General features: G+C 37.4%; 1 protein-coding gene across 1 annotated transcript in view; it reads left to right on the top strand.

Moving 5' to 3' along the window:
• NEDD9 (neural precursor cell expressed, developmentally down-regulated 9) overlaps nt 1-16407 on the top strand; it is a 230497-nt gene that overhangs the window by 104871 nt on the left and 109219 nt on the right. The gene's annotated exons all lie outside the window — the stretch shown is intronic.

Raw genomic sequence — 16407 nt, forward strand, 5'->3', positions numbered from 1 at the left:
ATCTGGGAAGTTTATTGAAATAGCTGACTCAGATCTTTCTGACCTACTTGCCAGGTGTGTGTGTGTGTGTGTGTGTGTGTGTGTGTGTGTGTGTATGTATTAAGATTTATTTATGTAATGGGAGAGTGAACCAGAGAACCACACAGCTCTAGCATATGAAATGGCAGGAGTCAAATCTGGGACCTCATGCTTGGAAGTCCTATACTCTGCCAAATATATCTCTTCAGTACTGTATTTACTATTCTTAACTAATAAAATTAAACATGACACCATGAGATTGTTTTACAAAAGCATGCCAATAAAGAAGCAGAAAGGTAGAGAGAAGAGGGACAAAGAAACCACAAAACTGAAGCTCCCTTCAATGTAGTAGGGATAGGACCAAACCTGAGCTGCACAGATAGCAAAGCAGTGCGCTATCCAAGTAAGCTATTTTGCTGACCCCGACCCCAAGGATACTTTTTTTTTAAACAACAGAAAACATTGCAACCTTTATTTAAGATAAAACACAACTTAGCAAACCTTGTAAGTCAGCAGGCAGACAAAATTCCTGCTTCTTCATTTAATTACATCCAGTCAAATATTTTAGTAGTATGTGCAACTCAACCAGATGAGCTACCGCCCAGCCCCCCATCTAATATTGTAACAGCTGATAGTCAGACATATAGGATACTTTTAATGACTCCTAGAACTTAGATCATGACATGTACCTGCACAAGCAGTAATGTTACCCAGAAACTACTCAAGCTTCACTCTGTTCTCTTGTTAAACTGCATTTGAACCAGCCATGTGTAATTTTGACTGAACAGTATAAAAATATCAACATCAGGATGTTCTCATCATGAGACTATCTTCAAGGATCCGATAAAACGATTGCCATATTGTTAGTCAAAATCAGTCTGCAGAATGAAGGGATAGAAAGGACCTAAACCATTTTAACAGGCCACTGGTTGATTTTTCAATTTTATCTGGGATTGTGTCACAGACAGCTTCATCAAAGACAACAACATAGTTGACAGGGTAATGTTTTCCAGACTTTTTCACACCTTCTTTAGTTGCAGTAAACACAGTGACAGCTCATTACAAAATTGAGCTTCCAGAAGCTGAGAAGTTAAGTGGCACTTCTCACCTGGAGGGTGATAGGTTAGCATCTTATCCCTGTCTTTTCTCCACTCTTTACCCCACAATTCTGTCTAAAAATCTTGAGCATCCATGGCATTGGATTTCACATAAGACCAGTTGAAATGAAAATAAAGTCAAAACACTCTTCTACAGAATTTCAGGTATATTATACATCACACAGAGGGGAAATAGAGGATAAAGAATATAACTTAAAATTTCAGGACCACTGTCCCTAGTCTCTACAGTTTTATTGAAGAGCATGTGTAGATGTAGATCTGGCTGTTTCCCTGTATAATTTTGTGCTGTCACGTCACTTGCCATAAACTTACAAACCTCTCATTCATACATGTTAACTTGGAATTCCTTTTAAACAACTTTACCGAAGTATAATTAGCAAGTGACAGGCTATTTATAGTAGCAAAACTTACATGGATTCTTCATACATCTACCTATTGTAAACATAAAAAATTGTGTACATCTACACCTATAAAATCATCATCATGGGGCCAGGTAGTGGCGCACCTGGTTGAGCACACACATTACCGGGGTTTAAGCCCCTGCTTCCCACCTGCAGGGGGAAAGCTTCATGAGAGGAGAAGCAGGGCTTCAGGTGTCTTTCTGTCTCTCTCATTCTCTATCAGCCACTTCCCTCTTGATTTCTGGTTGTCTCTATCTAATAAATAGAGATAATTTTTTTAAAATTTTAAGAAACCATCATCATAACTATACTATGAATATATAAATAATTCTTAAATGTTTCCTCATTTATAGTCCAACTTTCTGACCTAACCTATTTCATCCCATTCCCAGGAAACTGTTGGACTCTTTTCTGCCTTTATACATTAGCTGCCAAGTCCTAGAATTTATATAAGCATATAGCATATATGCTTTTTTTCTTATTTATTTTACTTAGCATATTTTGGTTTTCATGACTATCATAGCCTACATCAGTAGCTCATTCTCTTCCATTGTTGCTAAGTAATATTATTTGTATGGAATAACCACAGTATGCTTATTCATTCAGCTGTTGATATACACTTCGGTTTTGCTCAGTTTGAGATAAAGTTCTAATGACTTTTTTTTTTTTACAAAAGTCTTTGTATGTACATATTCTTTCTTTTCTCCTTGGATAAGTACTCAGAAATTGATGATAGGTTGTATGCCTACCATCCTAGGAGACTGACAAACTATACTCCAAAGTTGTTCACAAATCTATATCATATCAGTAATACGTGAGCATTCCAGGTCATCCATATCATTGCCAATGGTAGAATCAGATTTTTCTCTTAATCTTAATCATCCTGATTTTTATATATATAGTGGTATACCATGGTTTTACTTTTCATTTCCCTAGTGATCAATGATGGTAAACATGATTAATCATGTAAACTTGTCATCTGCATTTCTCCTTTAGCGAAACATCTATTCATATATGTGCTCACTTTTATACTAGGTTGTTTGTTTTACTATTTTTAGATATTGAGAATATTTTATCTATTCTGGGTAAAATGGCTTTACAGAAATGTGTATTATGAGCACTATATTCTAATGTCTTGCTTATCTTCCCATTCTACGAACAGTATGTTTGAAAAGGCAGGTATTAGATATTTTATTCTTTTATTCTTTTTTTTAATTGAGAGATAAATGTTTTAGAGTTGACAGTAAATACAATAGTTTGTACATTTGTAACATTTCTCAGTTTTCCACATAACAATACAACCCCCACTATGTCCTCTGTCATCCTTTTCCAGGACCTGTACTCTCCACCGCATCCCTACCCACCCACCCCAGAGTCTTTTACTTTGGTACAATACACCAACTCCAGTTCAGGTTCTACTTGTGTTTTCTCTTCTGATCTTGTTTTTCAACTTCTAAGGCAGATATTTTAGTTGTTAATGAGATCTTATTTATTAATTTATCTTTTGATGACTTATGCTTTTACATTGGTATATATATGTATATATATATGTATGTATGTATATATACACATATATGTATATATATGTATGTATGTATGTATATATACATACATACATATATGTATGTATGTATATATATATATATATTCCCGACCGGGTAATGGCACACCCAGTTAAGTGCACATATCATCCAGAAAAAGGACCTCAGGATAAGCCCCCACTCCCCACCTTCAGGGGGCCACCTCACAAGCTATGAAGCAGGTCTGCAGGTGTATATCTTACTCTCTCTCTCTCTCTCTGTATCTCCCCACCCCTTTCAGTTTGTCTTCGTCCTGTCAAATAAAAAAATAAAGAGAAAAGAAATAATAAAAGGGTGAGTCTAGCGGTAGCTCAGCGGGCGCAGGTGGCGCGAAGCACAAGGACCGGTGTAAGGATCCCGGTTTGAGCCCCCGGCTCCCCACCTGCAGGGGAGTCGCTTCACAGGCAGTGAAGCAGGTCTGCAGTTGTCAATCTTTCTCTCCCCCTCTCTGTCTTCCCCTCCTCTCTCCATTTCTCTCTGTCCTATGCAACAACGGCATCAATAGCAACAGCAATAATAACTACAACAACAAAACAACAAAAAGGAAAATAAATAAATATAAAAAAATTTTAAAAATAAAAAGAAATAATAAAAGGAAAAAATGGCCACTGGAAGCAGTGGATTTGTCATATAGGCACCTAACCCCAGAAATAACCCTGGTGTCAATAAAAATAAAACAACAAAGAAAAATGAAAATACATATTTTCCCAACCCAAGATCACAAACATTTTTCTCCTAGAAATTTTGTAGTTTATGATTTATGTTGATGAATTTTGAGTCAATATTTACATAATGGAAGTATGGGCAAAAGTTTATTATTTTACATATTGATATCCACTGGTACCAACAGTTTTCTAGAATAAGTGTGATTCTCCACTAAAATTGTTCTGTGACATTGTCAAAAATCAGTTGCCCATATGTACTGCATAAGTCCATTTCTGTTTCTCTGATATATTTGTTTGTCTATAAGTTAATACAACATCTTCTTGATTAGTGTAACTTTGTAAGTCTTGAAAGTATGTAATATTAGTCTTCTTTTTGCTGCTTTGCTTCCTTTTTGTCTGCTTTTTTTTTTTTTACTATTCTAGTTGGTATATCTAAAATCATTTTGTAACTTTCTACAAAAAAAAACAGTCTACCAGATTTTTCTTTGGCAGGACTGATACTGAATCCGTAAATCAATTTAGAGAGAAATGACATCTTACCAATACTAACTGTGAACATTAAAACACTGCACTTATTCAGGATTTCTTTATTTTTCTTAGCATCTGTTTATGGTTTTCAGTGTAAGGAAAAACTGTAAACATTTCCTAGTTACAAATCACATAAACTCACCAGTTGCTTTGAGACTGGCAAACTGTAGGCAAGTTCCTGTCTGCATAGCAACCGAACAGTAAAAGAACAGTAAATATAAACTAGTTCCCATCTCCTTGAGTTGTGAATATTAAGTGAGTACACAATAATTATGCGATTCAGTATGGCACAGGCTATGAATTTGAAAACATAGTTTCAAATCCCAGCTCTATCAACTACAGCAAAACCATATTGGAAAAATTGCATGCAGCTGACAGTTCAAAGTAATAGATCCTTTAAGCCTAAAAACTAGAAGTTTGTGTCCTAATCCTAGTTGTCTGTATTTATTCTCTGTAACCTACGATTCCACTTAAACACCCTGTTATGCAATCAGGCGATTATGACATTTGAGCCATTCATTTATTCAACAAACCTTGACTGGCCACTTATCATAGCCAGGTGTTATTTAAACACAGGGAAAACAAGAGTGGGGAAAAAAATCAAATCAAAATCTTTGTTGCTGCAGTTCTTGTATTCATCTAAAAAAGGACAGATGATTAGCAAATAAAGACATATCTAGTAACTGCTAAGGGTCATTAGATGATACATGATAGTAAGGCAGAATAAAGAGAATGGAAAGAAATGATATTTTAACAAGATAGTTTCATTTGTATGTGAAATATAGATCACTAAAGTGAATGAACTTGATTTAAAAAAAAAAAATAGTAACCCAACTGTCTCCTAGACTTTTTGAAATCAATAATGGTTATCAGAAGGGAAGGGGATCACAGGTAATTTGGTGGTGGGTGTGGTGAGTTGGACACACATATATAACCCTAAAATCTTATAATTCTGTAAAGCAGTGGTAACCAATCATAACAGTAACAATAATAAATGAAATGGTAGTTTAGATAAAATTTCTTTCAGAAGCAGTGACAGTTTAATGGAGACCTGAAGAATGTGATAAGAGGTCAGTTAGTAAAACATGTCAGGCATGGGTACTAGTCAGTACAAAGGTTGTATGGTAAAAGTATACTGAACATGTTTGAGGAAAACAAGAGCCCCATGAAGTTCCAGTGAAGACAGTTGCAGCAGAGTGGGGGCCAAATCAGTTAGCACATTGTTAATAACAATAACAATAACAAATCAGTTAGCACATTGTTAATAACAATAGCTTAATAACGTTTGCCTTTATTCTAAGTGAAATGGGAAAACAGTGAAGAGTTGGAGCAGTGAGGTGACAAATAAGTGAGACGACTTATTTTAGAGAGATCATTCAGGCTAGGTTGCTGAAAACTGACTGTGGAGTGGACAGAGTAGACGCAGGAAGACCACCATGTCACTGTAATGTAGGAGAGAGATGTTTGGGGCTCAGACTAGATAGGTTATGGGGAACGAGCTAAGAAAAAAAAATGTTGGGCATTATGTTTAATGTTTAGACATAGAGTATAAGTTTCATGTAGTGGAATAAGAAACGAGTAAAGGATGACTCCATTATTTTGGCCTGAGTATAAAAAGAACATTTTTTACTGAGATATTGAAACCTGGAAAAGAAAAAAAAAATTGAGGGAGTACACCAAGAATTTGTTTTGAATATATTAAGTTGGGGGTATACATTAAATAATCACTATAATAAATAGCTAAATTGAGTAGTTAAGCATATAGGGTTAGGCCTCAAGAGGAGAAGTCAGAGTGAGACCTCTGCTTTTGAAGTCATCAATGTATGCACAGTAATGAAATGCATAGCTTTGTGTGAGGTCACCTATGCAGTGACTATGCTAGAAAGGAGAGGAATGCCAACAAAAAGAACAGGAACCAAGAAAAGAGAAAGATGGAATAGCCAATGAAACAGATGGAAAAATCAAAGAGTATGGTCATAATGAAGTCAATTAAAAAGTTATTAGTGATTTAATATTGTTTTACAAAATTAAAAGATAACAGGGATATAATTCCACACCTTTCACACCAGCAGATTTCTGTGGCCCCATTTCCTCCATTGAAAACTGCATTTGTTTGCCCAATATCACAGATATGGGCTGGCTCTTATTTCTGTAACTATCTATATTTATATATTTTTGCTCATTTTTTCTACTATCCTGCCTTTTCTTCTTTCTAAGTAATACCTACTACTACTGAGTGTCCTCCTCCCCTTTTTTTATGAAGTCAAATTTCAAAAATGTTTCATAAAGAAAGACACAAAAACTGTAAAGAAATTAAAGTGGCATTTTTCTTTTTTTAATTAATTTATTTATTTTACAAAATTACATGTCAACAGAGATTTAAATTCACACCATCCCCACCATCAGAGTTCTGAATCTTCAGTCTCCCTACTACATCCACCACAGTTCCCCTGAGGTTGTAGACACAGACCAACATTCATCTCTACAACTATCTAGCCACATTTATACATAAGTTCCTCCTTTTTTCTTCTTGACCTCTCCTCCCCTCCAAGCCACTCAAGACAACATTACTACCTCCATATGTCCCTCTTCTTTTCCTTCTCTCTCTGGGTGCTGATGAAGCTGGAGTACAGATCCCTCTTATATTCTCCCTCTTATCACTTCTCTCCAGCTGGGAGTATGGATCAAGGTTGTTTTGGGGAGCAGAAAGTAGAATTTTCTGGCTTCTGTAATTGCTTCCCCACTGGGCATGGGTGTTGGCAGTTCGATCCATACCCCCAGCCTGTTTCTATCTTTCCCTAGTGGGCCAGAACTCTGGAGGTGTGAGATTCCAGGACACACAGGTGCGATTATCTACCCAGAGAAGTTAGGATGGAATCATGGTAGCATTTGTAACCTGGTGTCTGGAAGGTGGCATGATCTAAGTTGAGACAAAATGGTTAATGACCAGGAACCAAAAAGTAGGATTAGAACAGATGAGATTAGGGATTTTAGGGTAGAAGAAAGCTAGGAAACCCATTTTTTTAGGCATGTTCCTGGGGACACACACCTATGATAGTTTTGCTTGAGTTTGATAGCTAGCCTGAAGTTGGATACGAATATTGCCTGAGAGAATGGTGTCAGAGTAGAGAATAGGGCTAGAAAGTTGGATTAGGGCAGTGAATAGCTCCCATTCTTTAAAAAAAAAAAAAAACTGTTGCTAAAATTAATAGTTTAACTCCATCCACCTGACCCAGGGCCCATATATATTTATATGTAGCACCAGAGTCTGTATAACCTCTAAATCCCTCTTAGTCTGAAATTGCAGCTCATAGTCACAGCTGCAAACATTGCAGACTGCACTTAACTCATGACCAGTATTCCTCAAGTGGCAGGGCAGGATATCCCAGCCTCCCTTCAGAGACTGGGGTTATCCTTACCATCGCTGCTGTTTTGGTGAGGGCAAGGTCCTGGGAGGGAAGTGGCATTTTTCAATCACTACAATTTATTATTGAATTAATGAGATGAAGAGCTGGAACATTGTACTATGTACTTTGGACTGCAGGTCAAATACCAGAAATATCAAGTAAACCTGGCTTAAACAATAAGATCATTTATTGTGTCACAAAATGTCATTCAGAAGAATTGTTCTTAGTTTGGCTAATTCATGGATTCAAAGATGTCATCAAGGATTAAGAGTCTTTCATTTTCCCACTCTGCTATCCTCATGGTAGCAACATAGCTGCTGCAATTCTGGATGTCACATCGTCTCAAAGTGTGCAGAATAAATAAAATGGACAGTCTTTTTAAAATTTTTATTAGTAATTTAATATTGATTAACAAAATCATACGATGACAGGGTATAATGCCATAACCTTTCCCACCACCAGAGTTCTGTGTCCCCATTTCCGCCACTAGAAACTGCATTAGTTCTCCCAAGATCATAGATATGGATTAACTATTATTTCCATTGATTTCTGCAATTAACAACTTAATACTGACCCTGATTACATTTGATAGGAAGCACCTAGTACTGTATAAGAAATTCTATGTAATATTGTTTGGTTAAAAATCAAGACTGTAGAAGATAATTTCAAGAAATATTAAATGTTGAGTTATGGAAGAAAAAAAAAAGACTGTCCCTCTCAGTGCCAGGTCATCCCCATAGCCTGAGGCCCTTGTCAGGGCATCCTTGAAAATGCCCATAGATTCAATGGGCCTAGAACACTAATAGATCCCTCTCTCCACCCTCACTGTTCTCTTTCATCAGGAACATCAGTATAAGCCCTCTTGTCAGCCTCTCCAGAACTGTGACCTCACTATAAAGCAGCAATGATAAATTTTTTATATAATACTTCATATAAATATTTATGTTTTAACAAAATAAAATATTTAAAGTTTTTATTATTTCTTAAGTATTTTATTACAATGAATCGCAGACAACTTCAGTTTCAATTTATTTAATGTGAAGAAAAAAATATATCATTAGTTGAGAAGCTAGACTTGCCTAGCCTCAAAATGTCTGCTGTGAGATATGTTCGCTAGAAAAGGAAAACTAGAAATTTCACCTTAGAAACCCAACAGAGAGGGGTGGGCGTGAAGGGCTAGATAGCATAATGGTTATGCAAAGAGACAAAAGATTCTTTCCTTTACAACAGAAAGAATCACTGAGCATGGAAACCATTTGTGTGCTCAGATAAAATTTATTAGTATTTAATTAAGAAACAGCACATCTCAAAGAAGGGATGTTTTTTTAAGAGAAGCAGAAAAAAGAGAAAGAAGTCAAGCATCTTTGGAGCTTTATAATCTTTTTATAATCTCATACTTCATCATTCATGATAGAAAAATTTATGTTTCTTTAGGCTAATTCAGTTCTTTTTTATAAAATGGAAATATTGACAAGACCATAGGATAAGAGGGGTACAATTCCACATAATTCCCACCACCAGAACTCTGTATTCAATCCCCTCTCTTGACAGATTCCCTATTCTTTACCCCTCTAGATGTATGGATGCAGGATCATTATGGGGTGCTGAAGGTAGGAGATCTGGCTTCTGTAATTGCTTCCCCATTGAACATGGGCACTGACATTTCTATCCGTACTCCAAGCCAGGGACAGTCCTTTTGTTATGCCTTTATTTGAGAGTGGGGAAACTTGGCCTGTAGCCACCTTGAAGAATCCCTTTTTCACTAAACCATTATAATCAATACACCCATGTCTAATAATCTAAACATGGAAAGTAACATAAATGAATATGTATAGCATAAAACTAAGGGATGGCCCAAAGTGTCTTGAAATCTTAGTCAAAGAAAACTAAGAGTCAGAATTCTTTGAGAGAAAAAGAAGAATTAAAGGGATGATCAATGTATCAGTGATTAATAATACTGTCTACAGCACAAGTGCTTGACATATAAAATATGCCAGTTTCCCTTCCTAACAATGGTATGAATTTCAAAGAGCATGATAGGGGCAACTTTGTGGAAAAGCCTCTGGTCAACCTGGTAGTCCAAACAGGATATGCCTGACTTCTCATCCCTTTAAAAAGATATGATACCTCTGCATCCCTCTAGATCTGAGCTCACATTCTGTGGTCATGAGTAGTAAAAAATTAAAGAGAGAGAGAGAGAGAGACCTGATACAATAGCTCACACACCTCACAGGCAAGTAGGCAAGTGCTGGAAAGAGTCACTGAGACTTTACTTTAATCCAGTGCCCCATGGAGAAGGAAGGTTAAGGTGTAACCTTAGCACAGTGGTTTTTAGCTAAGGGCTATTTTGTCCACCCCTCCCCCAACTAGAAAATATTGGTAATGTCTAGAGAGACTTTTCATTGTCACAATGGGGAGAGGGGCATGCTACTGCTACCCAGTAGACAGAGACCAGGGAGGCTACTAAACATCCTGCAATGCACAAGCTAGTCCTCTATGACAAAGAGTGATACCAACCCAAATGTCAGTAATGCCAAAGACAAACAGCAGAGCTAAGGGAGACTGTGCAAGGCTGTTGTTGTGAAGTCATACCCCAAAAATCCATCTGTGTACCTGGAGTGAGACCTTTATTTTTAGGGTGAATGAATAATAAAAAAATAATAATAAAATTCAAAACAACAGCACAAAGGCCCTTTGAGAGCAAGAAAGCAAGTAATTGGTGCAAAGCTGTGGCAGGAAAAAGAAGAAGAGGGACTTTGTGCTTGTGCTTGTAGTGCTGTTTGTTGAATTTCCTCTTGGTCAGAGCCCAGTTCCTGAGTGAATGAGAGAGAGCAGTGAGTCTTCGGGCTGCACTGGCCCAGTGCCAGCTATGCGAGCAGCATGCAAGCCGTCATCACATCACAGCGTCAGCTCTGCACAGGAAAACATGTAAACAAGAAGACCAGCTATGAGAAACACAAGAAAGAAATAAGGGTTGTTTGGTCTGCAGTCAGGAACAGATTGTTGGAATATTCCAACCCCAGTTCAAAAGGAACAACCAACCATAACATGTAGGAGACCGCATCTGATATTTGGATGCACAAAGTCTGAATTTCCCTTGTGCTGGAACCATTTTCAAGAGAATGAGCCACTGGCACCTTCCTATTTTCTCCACACCCTGGTGAGCTGCTGTGTCTGTTCAATTGTCCATGTTAATGGTAGAAAATTCAAAAGATATTAAAATATCTACTCTGACTCTGAATTTAAAACTGATGAGTTAAGTATTTTTGATAAACACTTGCCTCATATAGGATTATCCATGTATTTGTCATCTACAGATCAATCAGAATACTGTATTTTTTTCTTTTCTTTTTATTTTAATTTATTTATTTATAAAATGGAAACACTGACAAGACCATAGGATAAGAGGAGTACAGTTCCCACCACCAGAGCTCCATATCCCATCCTCTACCCTGATAGCTTTCCTATTCTTTAACCCATGGGAGTATGGGCCCAGGGTCATTATAGGGTGCAGAAGGTGGAAGGATCTGGCTTCTGTAATTGCTCCCCCACTGGACATGGGCATTGACAGGTCAATTCATACTCCCAGTCTGTCTTTCTCTTTCCCTAGTGGGGCAGGGCTGTGAAGAAGCAGAGCTCCAGGACACACTGGTGGAGTCATATGTCCAGGGAAGTCAGGTTGGCATCATGGTAGCATCTGGAACCTGGTGGCCCAGGCAAGACTGGGGCCCTCCAGAATACTGTATTTTAAGTGACTCTTCCAGATATCTGAAGTTTACTCCATTTGAGAATTACCCTACACATCTTGTTTGCGGAGATAAAAACTTTCTAAAAGACATTTCCTTTGCTTCAGTAGACAATGTATATTGACAATAATCTTACATGATAAATTTCTTCAGGAAAATGTAGTAATAAGAAAATAATATGATGTCCTTGAACCTAGGAGCAGTTTGCTCAGGTATTATGTGAACCCGGATAATGCCTTTTGTTCTTGCTCAAGTTCTCCCTTTCTCACGTTGTCAGCTGTTACTCTACTTTGGTCCCAGATCTGTCCATCCATTATCCTTACTAAGTTGCTCCTGCAGACCAGAGCAGTGATTCTTTATTTTGATAGCATGCTGCCATTCCCAGGGAGTCTTAAAAAGTAGCCATGAGAGGGTCCTACTTCTAGAAATGTGATTTAATTCACCTGGGGGGTTCAGAATTTAAATCCCCCCAGGTGGTTTTATTGTGTAACCAAAAGGAGCAAACCAAGGGTATTTTAACATCGAGAGACTGGCAACAGTGCAAAGCTGTTTAGTTTGACCTCACTGGATGAGGGGGAAAAGTGGTACCTGAATCCAATGCAAGTTGAGGCTTTAGAGCAGGAGTGAGGACTGTCTGGCCTATGGGCCAGATATGGCTGCTGAAATAATTTGATCTGGCCCTGCCAAGCCAACCTCAGGCAGAACTCCAATTTCAATAAGTCTAGGAAAGTTTTTTCTTTTTCTTTCTTTTTTTTTTTTGAAATATGCATTTATTTATTTTAATGAGAAAGATAGAAAGAAAGAAACCAGAGCACTACTCAGTTCTGACTTACAGTGTGCTAGGGATTGAACCTGGGATCTCAAAGCTTATTTTTTAGTTGGTAATTTTGTATGGCCAGCAAATTATAAGTATCCAAATAGCCCTTGGCAGAAAAAGATTCCCCAGTAAAACTGAAAAATGACACACAGACTCAGGGAGGAAGCAGGGGAAAATACCCTAACCTCTCTCCCAATCACTGGTCGTCTGCAGACTTCTACTGACTGAATCTGATGGAAAATCACTGAGTACAATGGGAGCAGTACAGAGCTAAGCAGAAAGGGAGAATGAATTTGAGTGGGTAGAGGGAGAAAGAGAGAATAACCAGTGACTTGTTATTTTTAATAATTCCATGATCTGGAAAGTCACCAGAAAATCTTTATTGCCCTAGAGAGGGTGATCATTATATAGAACTAGCTGTATAATGAGAAAGAGAATTACCTTTCATGCCACACTAGTCGTAGAACAGAATCATCCTTTCAGACTGTTAGCACCAAACTGAGGTGGTTTGACACTGCTGTGGACAAAAATGCAATTTTAAAAGTAAGTCATAAGCTTTTTAGTTGTTCCAGGGTGTGGTGCAAAGACCCTCATCCCTGGAAACCAGTTCAGATTCCTCTTTAAGTGGGTGAATTCCTTACTCATCTCAGTCTCTTTCTGTCCCAGTCCATGTGCATCAGAAAACAAAACTTTTGCTCACTTCTTTTGCTAATTGAAACACATTCCTGAGCCTAGCTTGCAGCATACTTTGGAATTTCTTCCTCCATCACTTCCCCATTCCCAAAGGACAACTTTTTCTTCTCACTTATAAATGTTGACCTTTTATCCGATAAAGACTTCAGTCTTCCAAACTCCCACTTCCTATTTAAGTAGCTGTTCTAGGCTATGTTTATAGTCACCCATCAAAACTGTCCTTGGAGTCTCATCAGCTATCAAATCCTAAGGAACATAAGCACAAGCAAAGGTGAATCTCTTTGACCATCTTCCATTTCTCTGCCTATCCATTTCTCTATTCTATGTTAAGGATAGGAGGCAATGCTTAGGATGACTAGTGACTTTCCCCTATCAAGGAAATTTTAGAAGTTTATTGGCAGGAAAGCAGCTAGAGTTGGGGTGAATATCAAAGCAAATTTCAAAAGAAGAGGAAGTAAGTGAATGTCTGGCTTAAAATTGAGTACAGTTAGGGTGATATAATAGTCTATTCAGATTTAGGAGTTTTCCAGAAAAAAACCACTCATATTTATGAAGAAAGGTGGATATGCTCTGCAGAAGATGCAGTGGGCATACAGTGTGTTTATAGAAAATGGCAAAAGACAAACAGAAAGGCAAATCCAAATGATCTCATTTATAGGCAGAAATTAAGAAGCAAGGGCAGAATGGAAAAACACAAAGTGAGACTTGGAGGGTGAAGGTTGTATAGCACCACAGCAAAGAACTCTGGGAAAGAAAGGAAAGGTACAGAGCAGACAGTGCCTTGGATCCAGATGTATGAAGATGGAGAAGGACTTAAATTGGGGTGTTTTGCAGACATCTATCAAGGTGAGATTAGAGATTTTACTCATGTGTCAACAAATGTGCTTTAATTATTAACACCCCCTCAATAAAATGATTTTTAAAAAAAGAAGAAAATGATAGAAGAACATTATCAGAGGCCTACACTGTAAGTCTAGGAATGCTCACATTCGCACACACAGCCTCTACTGAACAGTCCTGTCTGGCGTAGATTCTAGGAGTTCTGTCAACAAAGTTCTGTTTTGGCCCAATCAAAGCCGAAAGAATATGACAGTATGACTATTCCTAAGGGAGGGCTGTTAAGCCTGCCAAACTATAAACCTCAGGTCAAATTTTGATTTTCTTAACACCAGAATGTCCATCTCAATTTTATTCCATCTCAGGGGGAAACAAACAAACAAAAAAAGACATAAATTTGACATTGTAGGCATCTGTGCAGCATGATAGTTCCCTCTCTTTATTTTTTCACCATTGCATATTGCAAATGGGAATTGTTGAATTGAACTTTAGATTCATGCCTCAATGCATCTGAACTGTTGTTTTAGTGCTGACACAGTTTGGTTGTACTGGAGACCCTGCTGTGGCACTGTCCTTATTGCCATCATTAATTTGTTTCAGCTCTCATAATTAGATACTTCTTTATTGGATTTAATTGAACTACTCACCTTACTTCTACATTATGTTCATTTTTATGCTTCTCATTGCATGCACACTACACTATAACTATACCACTATTCAGCTTTATTTTCTCTTTGAAGCTTGATGAATCTAACTATTGGGCTTCTCTTTGAGTAAATAGAAAAAGAAATCCTTCTATTCCCCTCTCAGCACTTAGCTAACCTTACCAAAAAGTAATGCCCCCAGAGAATTTGGGGACTGAAGTTAAAGGAATCCTGGTGAAACTTGGTTAGCAGGGCTCTAAAGACTGAATGGGTTTGAAGCATTAGTAACTAACATAGTAGCATCCATTTAACACATAGGCCCTGGGGAGTCAGTAAATTCTTCCTTTGAAGGAACCTTCATTTCAGATAAGATGAAAAGATACAAAGCACATACACATACATGTATACATCCATACTCCAAGTAATACAAACTTGCCTAAGCTGAATGTCAGTTAAATGATATATATATATTAGTAACTGAATTTTTCATTTTAAAAAATCTGCAATCTAAATATTTACCTCCATCAAGACTCAATTTCTACCTGGTGATTTCCATCTCAACAGTTATTAATGAGATTTTTACTATATTTATTACTGGCAAGGCAATCTGTCATCAAAACAAGAGCAGCAGGTTGATGGCAGATGAGGACTGTCTAAGTGACACACTAGCAGACATAGATAAACCGAGTCACATGTCACAGGTCTGGTTAAGCTTGCTATAAGCAAAGTCAACCTATGATACATTTCTTTTTATAGAAATGTGAATAAGAGAACTAATCTTTTATAAACTGACTTTCCATGCAACCAGTCTTAAATAAATAGCACCTCTGTACTAGAAGTTACAATATTTTTTTTTAATTTCAACTTCAGTGCACACACATTTTAAATGCTAAATCTATTAAGGGGTACACTCATATAAAGAGCAGTAGATGCATACTAATATGTACACAGTTCCCAATTAAATTTTACCTTGTCTATCCCTGGGAAACCACTTCCTAGCTCAGTTAAACTAGGCCACAACTAAATAACAGGAATGTCATTTATTCATTGGTCAGTACAAAACCAGTACTTCCTCTGATGCTCTCAAGAAAGATTCCCATCACTATTAGAGTATTTTAACATAAGCAGACCAATAGTTTCACAGTCAAGGAAAAGTGATTATTCAAATTGGGGGGTGGAGGGTATGGAGAGCTCTGGAAAAGGCAGACAGTCATAAAGACCAAGTAAAAAGAGCAGTTCACTACCTGAGTCCTGTGGCCCCATACCTTTCATTAGAAACTGCAATAGTTCTGCTGAGGTCTCTGACATGGGTTGATTCTATAACTATCTATCTATAGCTATATATATATAATTTTTTCCCATTTTTAATGGTCCTGCTTTCATTTCCTTTCTAAGTCACCCCTACACCTCTTACTACTTCCAGGTGTCTTCCATTTTTCTCCTCTTCTCTCTCAAATAAGAGAAACAGTACCAAGCTTCCTCTGGTGTTTTTCTAGAATTACTTCCCTTTCATTGCTGGTATAAAAACAAGATTCCTAGTGACCAATGTTTCAGGTCCTATCAGGTTATTCTTTGAGATGTTAGTAGCTACCTATGGAAGAGACTCTTCAGTTCTTGAGGAAGTAGTTTAATAGGAGGATGAAATGGAAATATTCTTTAAGAGAAGGGATGTATCTTATTGCTCACTGAGGTTTTATAATACCTAGGCCTACTTTACCCAAAAGAGGCACAAGTGATACTCAGTATAATATTTTCTTACTTAAGCTCATGCGTGTTTATCATTCCCTTACCAATTACAACTGGAGAAAATAACTAAGTGAGATTGGTGAGGAGGGAATGAAAATGAAACGGAAATCAAACATCAGAACCGGATGATCTGTGGTTTCCGTGTGAATACAGAAACTGCAGAGTCAGTGATATAATCTGTGCTAAAGTATTATGCCTTTTCATGTT

The sequence above is a fragment of the Erinaceus europaeus genome, chromosome 4 (genome assembly GCF_950295315.1).
Source record: "Erinaceus europaeus chromosome 4, mEriEur2.1, whole genome shotgun sequence".
NCBI classification, from domain to species: domain Eukaryota; kingdom Metazoa; phylum Chordata; class Mammalia; order Eulipotyphla; family Erinaceidae; genus Erinaceus; species Erinaceus europaeus.